We start from the raw sequence: 10643 nt of genomic DNA, 5'->3' as shown, positions 1-10643 counted from the left end.
GTCCGGCAGGCGGCGGCTCGGGTAGATGGGGCAGAGGGGTCGAGCGCGACGGCGCGGGGAGAACTGAAGGAGGCTGCTTGATTTTGAGAAAGAAGCTGACAACTGAAGAAACGGGCAGCTTTCTCAACAGCTAGCTGAAGAACAACAGTGCAGAATATGTAAAACCCAATTGCTTGAATCCAGGTCTTTGATATCTCAGGTTTTATATCCAAACCTGAGCCAAAAGTGTTAGCAGTTTAATTAGGATTACATTAACCACTTGTTCCTTATAAACGGGAATTACATGTGAAACCGTAAAAATCAACACATAGCCCACACTCTGAAGTAGTAACTGAACAAGCGTTCGACTGGTGAATGAAGAATCCAGGTTCCTCACAAGGAGGGTGCAGGCTCTCATCCCGCTGTGCTGCTGACCAGGGCAGGGCGTCGCAGCTTTAAAATGTTCTACTCCCTCCGATCCGTATTAATTGTCGCTGATTTAGTACATTATATTTTTACATTGCTATCTTGACCATATGCCATTTTAGTTCTACATATACGATCTTCTCGTGTGAGCCGGAAAATTTTGTAGCCTTCCAAAAGAGAGAAATTATATACGACTTTGATTGATGTGATATCATAAACTGTATTATGTACTTATAAGGCAGCTTAAGAAAAGAGCACCCCAAGTGTGACATGCCTTTGTTGGTCATACCTTGATGTGAGCCGGCAACCAATTGCCTGGAGCTCATGCTCTCATTCACTCCTCTGCTCTGCACCACACAAACCCAGTCCACAACAAGACCAGACTGCCCTGCCGTGGGTAGCATGCACTAGATCATCACCACATGATAGTATTCGTTCAGCTAATTTGGCTGCTGTGCTTGACTGTTGACTCCACGGTGCTTATCTACTGCCATCACCACTGAGCACCCAACTTAATTACATCTGTGGTCTCTTCTGCAGCTGCAAGCTCGCCCTCCTCTTTAGAACACCATGCCTTTCCTCCCCATTGTTTTCACCTTGCTCTTCTTCCTACGCGCCCCAGCAAGTTCTGCCGCGACGGACACCATCTTCGCCGGCCAAGCACTTGGTGTCAACGACAACCTCGTCTCCAAGAATGGCAGGTACGCGCTTGGCTTCTTCAACACAAGCAGCAGCAAACCCTCCCAAGACACCACCAACTGGTACCTTGGCATATGGTTCAATACAGTCCCCAAATTTACTTCTGCATGGGTTGCAAATAGGGACACACCAATCAAGAACACCACCTCACTGGAGCTCACAATCTCCCACGATGGGAATCTGGTCATCTTAAACCGGTCCACCAAGTCCATAATCTGGTCTACACAAGCAAACATCACAAGAAATAGCACTACTGCCATGCTGCTGAGTAGTGGAAATTTCATCCTAGTAGACTCTTCAAACTCATCAGAGGTTCTATGGCAGAGTTTTGATCACCCCACAAATACACTTTTCCCTGGGGCGAAGCTTGGATGGGACAAGCTCACTGGCCTAAACCGTCGTCTAATTTCTTGGAAGAACTTGAACGACCCAACTACTGGTGTGTATTGTGATGGGTTAGACCCCAGTGGTCTCAATCAGTTCTTGCTTACACAATTGAACTTCTCCATACCATATTGGTCGACCGGTGTATGGAACGGCAAATACTTTGCCTCACTTCCAGAGATGACAGCCAGCAACCCAGTTTTCACTGCAACATTTGTCAGCAATGACCAAGAGAAGTATTCGACTGTTAATGTAGTCGATGAATCTATGGTTACTCGTAATGTAATTGACGTCTCAGGTCAAAGAAAAGCGTTCATTTTGTTGGAGGGCTCACAGGATTGGACAATGATCTATGCCCAACCGAAACTTCAGTGTGATGTCTATGCAATCTGTGGACCTTTCACAATTTGCAATGATAATGCCCTTCCACATTGCAATTGCATGGAGGGCTTCACCATAACCTCCCCAAAGGATTGGGAGCAAGAAGATTGAACCAGTGGGTGCTTGAGAAATACTCCGTTAGACTGCATTAGCAACAAAAGCACAACTCATACCACAGATAAGTTCTACCCTGTGCCATGTGTTCAGTTGCCCCAGAAAGCCCTAAAAGTAGAAGCTGTGGCAAGTGCGAGTGAGTGCGGACAAGTTTGCCTGAGCAACTGCTCTTGCACTGCATATTCCTTCAGTGACGAAAAATGTTCTATGTGGCGTAATGAATTGCTCAACATAAGAGCACTACAATGTAGTGGCACTACCAATTCAACAGGGGAAACTCTTTACCTTCGTGTTTCAGCTAATGATTTCCACAGACTGAGAAACAACAGAAAGGGGATTGTTATTGGAGTGGCAACTGGTACAGGCGTTTCTGTTCTATGTTTATTTGCACTCATTCTCCTGGTAATGATTCTGAGAAACAAAAGTAAGAGGTCTAGTCATATACTGGATGATGTTCAAGGTTGTAACAGAATCACTGCATTTAGATACACTGATTTACAGCGTGCCACAACAAAATTCACCGATAAGTTAGGGGCAGGCAGTTTTGGTTCTGTATTCAAGGGGGTTTTAACTGACTCGACTGCCGTAGCAGTGAAAAGGCTTGATGGTGCTTATCAAGGAGAGAAGCAATTCAGAGCCGAAGTGAGCTCGATTGGAGCTGTCCGGCACATCAATTTAGTTAAGCTTGTTGGTTTCTGTTGTGAGGGTTCTAAGAGGTTGCTTGTTTACGAACACATGCCAAATCGCTCACTTGATGTGCATCTATTTAGAAACAACTCTACAACGCTGAATTGGTTTGTCAGGTATCACATAGCCCTGGGAGTTGCGAGAGGGTTAGCTTACTTGCATGAGAGCTGTCGAGACTGCATCATACACTGTGATATCAAGCCAGAAAACATACTTCTTGATGCTTCATTCATTCCAAAAGTTGCAGACTTTGGGATGGCAAAGCTCTTAGGAAGAATGTTTAGCCGAGTCTTGACTACAATGAGAGGAACTGCAGGGTACCTTGCACCTGAATGGATTACTGGAGTTGCTATTACACCAAAAGTCGATGTTTATAGCTACGGGATGGTGCTGCTGGAAATTATATCTGGAAAGAGGAACTCATGCGCACCATGTACTAGCGGTGGCAACCTTGATGTTTATTTCCCTCTGTATGCTGCACATAAGCTTCTTGAAGGAGAAGTCGGGAGTTTGGTAGATGAAATGTTACATGGTGATGTTAATCTGGACGAGGCTGAACTGGCTTGCAAGGTTGCATGTTGGTGTATCCAAGATGATGAGTTTGATCGACCAACAATGGGAGAGGTAGTTCGGATTCTCGAAGGGCAAATTGAAATCGGGATGCCCCCGATACCAAGACTGCTTCAAGCTATGGCTGGGAACTCGGATATAGCATGATCCTAATCCTTTTGTGTAAGGTGTTATAGTACATTTGTCTACATTACAAAATTTAGATGTTATATTTGTTACTGTTCAAATGTAGTGCCTACCGCTGGAGACGCAGTTGTATTTCATAAAATAAAATTGTAAAGTTTGAATGTACTCTGTACTATTATACTTTCATGTATGGATCCATATCGAAATAGGTGCCATAGATATTTCGGTTTTTTTTTCTTCCGATTGAAAATTTCTCAATTTTAAGATCCAATGTCAAAGCTTATTTAAACCTTATTTTTGTAACTAGCATTGTGTGGTATGCGGACATCATCTTCATATATAATGGTAGCTATGCTGCCATCGGGAAAGCTCAGCCATACTGGCATGCTACTGCCAAAATAACGTGTGCAGTTAAATGGTCCAACAGCCTATAGTTAGCAGAAACTAGCAAACCGAAACGCCGAGGCATATGCAGGCGTCGAATTCGACGGCAGCAGCAATCCTTTTCTATACTAGCAAACTAAGATGCACAAAAATGGCAACAGGGTCAATGACAGGGAGTACAACTGTACAAGAGTTCGAGCGAAAAGGTTGCTCCAAAACTTACCAGAGCACGAGAAACATACGGTAGCGGCAGATTGCGCCGGACGTGACGAAGACGGCGACGATGCCGATCACCGGTGAGAGGTCCTGGAAAAATCAAATGTGAGAAAAGAAAATTATATGTAGGCTGATGGCGCACTGTGACGCTAATTGAATCGCCAGGCGCTCGACCGCGGGAGATGGGTCCGAGGCAGCACCATGCCCGCGTGCAGGCGGACAGATCACGCTGGAGGGCGAGAGGAAGCCCTTTCATACTCGGGCGCGTGTAGATCCGGTAGATCGGGGTCGAGCGCCGGGGAGGGGAGGCGGCCGGGGTGGAGGCACTGGGTGGGACGCGTGGGAGGCTAGGTAGGTCGATGCGACGAGGAACGGAGGAGGGCTACCATCGCGCCGTGATGTTGGTGATTGGCGAGAGCGGCTCTGCTTCGCTGGCGCGGGCAACAGAGAAGGCGAAGCCCGAGGTTGCGGATAGATCTGACGAGCGGGCCCCCGGTGGCAGCGGCGTTGACTCGGCCTCATTAGTTAATAAACTACCTAAAACCTAAAAAGTGTGCGCGCACTAACTAAGGGCATGTACAATGCATAGCCTCAAGGTGATGCCTCGCATGCCATGTAGGATCGGATATGACGTAAAGTAGGTTCGGATAGGGAAGCAGGATCCTCTCCAGGAGGCGGGTGCTTGAAGAGAAAAAGCGTGGTCCGATGACAAAAGCTGAAAAGGTTGGAGTGAAAAGTAGAGATGCATGTGTACTGAAGTCTTTATTTTTTATTTCTTAATAAGGCTCACTAGTGATAGCTTGCATTGGAAAGGAAAAATTAATGTAGATGCTTCAAATTACTTTTTGTCATGGGGCATATGTATCCATATGCCACCATTGTACATGACCTAACCGAACCGGGCGGCCGCTTCCTGGCCGCACAATCGAGCCAGCGATCGCGCCCGGGTGCGCCAGGCGGCACCTGATCTGGATTGGCCTCGCGCCGTGGGCGTGGGCGGTTTGTCCATATCCAGACATGGGGAGGCCCACATGTAAGCCGTGGAGGAGGGAGGAGAGGGGGTCGTGGGCGACGGTTTCGAAATCTGTGCCAGAAATCCCTCGCCCGCAACTGTGCTCTCTCCCTATTCCATCTTCGTCTTCGTCCTTGCCAGCCTCTCCACCGAACGGGCGCGATACGGGGGAGTCGCGGTAGAGTCTGTATTTACAAGAAAAAATGAGTGGGAGCTCTGTAGCATTTTCGATATTATATGTGGATGACATATTGTTGATTGGAAATAATATAAAATTTCTAGATAGCATAAAAGGATAGTTGAATAAGAATTTTTTAATGAAAGATCTCGGTGAAGCTGCTTACATATTAGGCATCAAGATCAATAGAGATAGATCAAGACGCTTGATAAGATTTCAATGAGTACATACCTTGACAAGATTTTGAAAAAGTTCAGAATAGGTCAGTCAAAGAAAGAGTTCTTGCCTGTGTAACAAGGTGTGAAGTTGAGTAAGACTTAAAACCTGACCACGGTAGAATATGAAGAAAGAATGAAAGTCATTCCCTATGCCTCAGCCATTGCTAAAACAGTAAAACGGAGCTACTCACGCCCCTCCACAGCGTTTTGAACTCGTCGGCCGTTGGATCCTTATACGTACGCTCCAGATCTACAGATCGCTGAACCTCCCCCACGCATTGCTTTTTTTACCACGTCACAGGCGCAACCAGCTCACCCAACCGTAACCGGGCCGCTGCTCCGCAGGCCGACCTGGACGGTTGCTCCTTAATCGGGCCGAATGGGAAAAGCGTAAACAGGCCCAGATAAGTGGGTACACGAGGCCATCCATGTTTTCCGTCTCTCTTGATTTTCTTCATACAATGGATGCGGTCATCTTCATCCTGGCGGCGGCTGCGCCGGTGGTATAATGGCGAGGCAGCTCGGCTGTCCCCTTTTCTGTTAGTTCTGCTCGGCGTGGAGCTGCGGTACTACTCTTTTCACTTGATTCCTCTATATATGTGTTAGGGTTCCATATCAAAAAAAGAAGTGTTAGGGTTCCATGTTGTTTTCCTTTGATTTCCTTGGCCGCCATTTATTTATCTTTCCTGATTTCCTCAGTCTGGATAGGAACACTTCCTGGGCGGGTTCCAGTTGGGATGGCAGCGGTGTTCTTGTTATTAGATAGTTTCTTTTTACCTCTGTTTCATTGATGGAAAGGTGAGTTCAGTTTTAAATCCCGTGTGAGAAGATCCTTATGAGGATGGCCAAGAACGAGTACTAAAATTACGAATATTCATAGCTATGTGATTTTAGAATTCATGTTTGGATTCATAGAAATATTATGTGATTTTTCTAATCACATGTTTGCATGAAATTGTCCAAGTGATCATGGATATGATTCCAGTTGTGTGAGATTTATGCCTCATTTGGACCATCTTGGAATTAATTTTTGCGTTGATCAAGTGATGCCGATGTTTTATCCTTTACGGGACTCTCATAAATGTGAACCAAGGTTTGTTTCCATCGCTATTTTTTAAGGATTTTTTTGAAGTATCTACGTATTACTCCAGAAAGTATTTATACACACAATTGATTTGTGCAAGTGTTTGTCCCTTTGTTGAGAGTATATATGCACAACTAATTCCTAAGAATAGATGTTTGTGTTGCTGAGCAAAGTATTGCTGAAAGTACTATATTACGTGGAGCTTTCTTTTTTGCAGATTGCGAACCACTCATGCCAAGCGGTATATTACGTGGAGTTACAGGATGAGTTCCCATGTCTTGGCAATCTTCTTCTTTTCTGCAAGATTTAGGGTTTAATTTTGTTAAGAAAACATGACTGAAGTGTAGATTGCTTGATCCATTGTTTTTTAAGCTTTTGAGCGTCAATGCCGTTTTAGACAAACACTGTAGGACACTGGTGAAGTTGAAATTGGTGGTGATTAGTTCGTTAATGAGGGCCATGTAGATACCTGCAGTACTTAACAAAATGTTGCTTTTGTGTTTGGAGCTAATAATGCCATTAACGTTCTCTGACCAAATTGGAAGGCAAGCATGCTGTGATGATTTGGAGCTAAGAATGTATGTTATACTCGCTTCGTCTCAAAATAAGTGTAGGTGATTTAGTATAACTTCAGTACAAAGTTGTACTAAATCACCTGCACTTATTTTGGGACGGAGGGCGTAGTTCATATATCATAGTGGATGATTTTCTTCACTTTAATTTCCAATACCATGGGCCCATGGTCATCAAATTTTCTTAACCTTTTGAGTGCTACAGCATAGCAGGTACCGACTCCGGCACTAGATTGAAGAGGAAGACGAAATAAATGGTAGCCATGACATTTCTTTTTGGCAACGACCTTGATCTACATGGTGTGCTAAGTTTTGGTTTGTTTAGTTATTTGATGAAATAATATGCTAGATAAGTATGCCTCGTGAATTTATGAGAGGTTGTAATTTTGAGCTGAACGAGTTGTCCATGATTCCACATCTGTACCTAATCTTACATTTACCTCTCCAGATGTCCAGATCCTCTCTATGCTCAAATTAGGGTTACCACGGCAGAATAAATCCATATCACGACATTCGGACCTGACTTCCGTTGTGTGGCTGATGCAGTGTGAAGATTAATGTTGTGCTTATATGAGGCGCCAATTAACTCAAAATTTGTTTTTAGTTGATCTATTTTGTTTACTAGCCGGCGGCCCAAATATCAACATTCTGCTTAATAGAATTCAGCTTAGTTGTCCATCTGTGTCGCCTTTGGTATTGTGATTTGTCATGGTCTTACTGCACGAGTGAGGTGCACTGTTAACAACCATTGCTTGCTTGTAAGAACTCGAATTCAAACTGCTATCTTGGAAACATGTATCCCCTATATCTCTAAGATGATTGTTCTCCATCCGGTTTATTTCTAAATAATTTAATTATTTGTGGTCAATGTTGGGCGGGCGCGGCAAAGCGCACCATCATGTTCTAGTAGGTTCTATAAAGTATGTCATGATGTGTATCAGACTTGTTGTGTGCCTTGTCATGAGTTTGGTAAGGGGGTACAATATGTTGGGGAACGCAATATTTCAAAAAAAAAAAATCCTACGATCACGCAAGATCTATCTAGGGGGATGCACAGTAACGAGAGGGAAGAGTGTGTCTACGTACCCTCGTAGACCGAAAGCGGAAGCGTTAAGTAATGCGGTTGATGTAGTCGAACGTCTTCGCGATCCAACCGATCAAGTACCGAACGCACGACATCTTCGTGATCTGCACATGTTCTGCTCGGTGATGTCCCTCGAACTCTAGATCCAGCTGAGGCCGAGGGAGAGTTTCTTCAGCACGATGGCGTGTTGACAGTGATGATGAAGTTACCGACGCAGGGTTCGCCTAAGCTCTACGACAATATGACCGAGGTGGAAATCTATGGAGAGGAGCACCGCACACGGCTAAGAGATCAACTTGTGTGTCTATGGGGTGCCCCCTTCCCCGTATATAAAGGAGTAGAGGAGGGGAGGGCCGACCTCTCTATGTCGCGCCCAAGAGGGTGATTCCTGCTCCTAGTAGGAGTAGGTTTTCCCCTTCCCTAGTTGAAGTAGGAGAAGAAGGAAGAGGAAGAGGGAGAGAAGGAAAGGGGGCCCGGCCCCCTCCCAATTCGGATTGGGCTTGGGGGCGCGCGCCTCCCACTTGGCTGCCTCCTCCTCTCCCCCACCATGGCCCATTAAGGCCCATTAACTTTCCGGGGGGTTCCGCTAACCCCCACGGGTATTTCGAAAAAATGCACAAACCTATTTGAAACATTTCTGATGTCTAAACATAGCCTTCCAATATATCAATCTTTATGTCTCTACCATTTCAAGACTCCTCGTCATGTCCGTGATCACATCCGGGACTCCGAACTATCTTCAGTACATCAAATCACATAACTAATAATACATATCATCATTGAACGTTAAGCGTGCGGACCCTATGGGTTCGAGAACTATGTAGACATGCCCGAGACTCATCTCTGGTCAATAACCAATAGTGGAACCTGGATGCTCATATCGGTCCCTACATATTCTACGAAGATCTTTATCGGTCAAAGCGCATAACAACATATGTTTGTTCCCTTTGTCATCGGTATGTTACTTGCCCGAGATTCGATCATCTGTATCATCATACCTAGTTCAATCTCGTTACCTACAAGTCTCTTTACTCGTTCCGTAATGCAACATCCCGCAACTAACTCATTAGTCACATTGCTTGCAAGGCTTATAGTGATGTGCATTACCGAGAGGGCCCAGAGATACCTCTCCGACAATCGGAGTGACAAATCCTAATCTTGATCTATGCCAACTCAACAAACACCATCGGAGACACTTGTAGAGCATCTTCATAATCACTCAGTTACGTTGTGACGTTTGATAGCACACTAAGTGTTCCTCCGGTATTCGGGAGTTGCATAATCTCATAGTCATAGGAACATGTATAAGTTATGGAGAAAGCAATAGCAATAAACTAAACGAGCATAGTGCTAAGCTAACGGATGGGTCAAGTCAATCACATCATTCTCTAATGATGTGACCCCGTTCATCAAATAACAACTCATATCTATGGCTAGGAAACTTAACCATCTTTGTTTAACGAGCTAGTCAAGTAGAGGCATACTAGTGACACTCTGTTTGTCTATGTATTCACACATGTACTAAGTTTCCGGTTAATACAATTCTAGCATGAATAATAAACATTTATCATGATATAAGGAAATATAAATAACAACTTTATTATTGCCTCTAGGGCATATTTCCTCCAGTCTCCCATTTGCACTAGAGTCAATAATCTAGATTACATTGTAATGATTCTAACACCCATGGAGTCTTAGTGTTGATCATGTTTTGCTCGTGAGAGAGGCTTAGTCAACGGGTCTGCAACATTCAGATTTGTATGTATCTTGCAAATCTCTATGTCTCCCTCCTTGACTTGATTGCGGATGGAATTGAAGCATCTTTTGATGTTCTTGGTTCTCTTGTGAAATCTGGATTTCTTTGCCAAGGCAATTGCTCCTAGATTTTCATTGGACCCGATGCACTAGGTATGACACCTAGATCGGATATGAACTCCTTCATCCAGACTCCTTCATTTGCTGCTTCCGAAGCAGCTATGTATTCCGCTTCACACGTAGATCCCGCCACAACGCTTTGCTTAGAATTGCACCAACTAACAGCTCCACCATTCAATAAAAATACGTATCCGGTTTGTGACTTAGAGTCATCTGGATTAGTGTCAAAGCTTTCATCGACGTAACCGTTTACGACGAGCTCTTTGTCACCTCCATAAACGAGAAACATATCCTTAGTCCTTTTCAGGTATTCCAGGATATTCTTGACCGCTGTCCAGTGATCCACTCCTAGGTTACTTTGGTACCGCCCTGCTAAACTAATAGCAAGGTACACATCAGGTCTAGTACACAGCATTGCATACATGATAGAACCTATGGCTGAAGCATAGGGAATGACTTTCATTTTTCTCTCTATCTTCTGCAGTGGTCGGGCATTGAGTCTGACTCAACTTCACACCTTGTTACACATGCAAGAACCCTTTCTTTTCTTGATCCATTGAACTTCTTCAAAACTTTATCAAGGTATGTGCTTTGTGAAAGTCCAATTAAGCATCTTAATCTATCTCTATAGATCTTGATGCCCAATATATAAGT

General features: G+C 44.4%; 1 pseudogene; it reads left to right on the top strand.

Moving 5' to 3' along the window:
• Positions 1 to 788: 788 nt before the first annotated feature.
• LOC119332650 lies at positions 789 to 3807 on the top strand (annotated as a pseudogene).
• Positions 3808 to 10643: the final 6836 nt, after the last annotated feature.

Source organism: Triticum dicoccoides, chromosome 7A (genome assembly GCF_002162155.2).
Source record: "Triticum dicoccoides isolate Atlit2015 ecotype Zavitan chromosome 7A, WEW_v2.0, whole genome shotgun sequence".
NCBI lineage: Eukaryota > Viridiplantae > Streptophyta > Magnoliopsida > Poales > Poaceae > Triticum > Triticum dicoccoides.
This window is presented reverse-complemented; position numbering and strand designations above follow the sequence as displayed.